Source organism: Phoca vitulina, unplaced genomic scaffold (genome assembly GCF_004348235.1).
Source record: "Phoca vitulina isolate PV1807 unplaced genomic scaffold, GSC_HSeal_1.0 scaffold1, whole genome shotgun sequence".
In the NCBI taxonomy this organism is placed as follows: domain Eukaryota; kingdom Metazoa; phylum Chordata; class Mammalia; order Carnivora; family Phocidae; genus Phoca; species Phoca vitulina.
The window spans coordinates 57,443,440-57,444,148 of record NW_022589704.1 but is presented as its reverse complement, the minus strand read 5'-3'; the positions used below and the strand labels follow the sequence as shown (position 1 = coordinate 57,444,148).

Sequence of the window (709 nt, the reverse complement as noted above, 5' to 3'; positions counted from 1 at the left end):
CCCAGTAGTGCAATTGCTGGATCGTACGGTAGCTCTATTTTCAACTTTTTGAGGAACCTCCATACTGTTTTCCAGCGTGGCTGCACCATCTTGCCTTCCCACCAACAGTGTAGGAGGGTTCCCCTTTCTCTGCATCCCTGCCAACATCTGTCGTTTCCTGACTTGTTAATTTTAGCCATTCTGACTGGTGTGAGGTGATATGTCATTGAGGTTTTGATTTGGATTTCCCTGATGCCGAGCGATGTTGAGCACTTTTCATGTGTCTGTTGGCCATTTGGATGTCTTCTTTGGAAAAAATATGGAATGCTTCACGAATTTGCGTGTCATCCTTGCACAGGGGCCATGCTAATCTTCTCTGTATTGTTCCAATTTTAGTATATGTGCTGCCAAAGCAAGCACACCACCCTCTTTCTCTTAAGATGAAAATTTTATTCTGATCTTGTTTTCTTTCAGGTCAGGTCTGTCTATTTGATTCACATGATGTTGGTTTTCCTTCATGTCTGGTGATCCTGTGTTATACATTTCTTTTACAAATGAAGAACTAGGTCAATTTTTATAAGTAAGTGGCTTAGATTTTATCTGCTTTTGTGTGAGTGTGCTGACAGGCCTTTCCTCTGAATGCAAGATCTGATATAAATTCTACATAGGGATGTAGGGACTGTCCCCAGGAAGTATTTGCTTAATGATAAATGGGTGTGGAGCAGGCACA

The 709-nt window shown here is 41.7% G+C and overlaps 1 non-coding gene across 1 annotated transcript; it reads right to left on the bottom strand.

The window, feature by feature from the left end:
* Positions 1-292: 292 nt before the first annotated feature.
* On the bottom strand, positions 293-399 carry LOC116637902. Its single transcript, XR_004300552.1, has one exon. It is a non-coding gene; the product is annotated as a U6 spliceosomal RNA (small nuclear RNA).
* Positions 400-709: the final 310 nt, after the last annotated feature.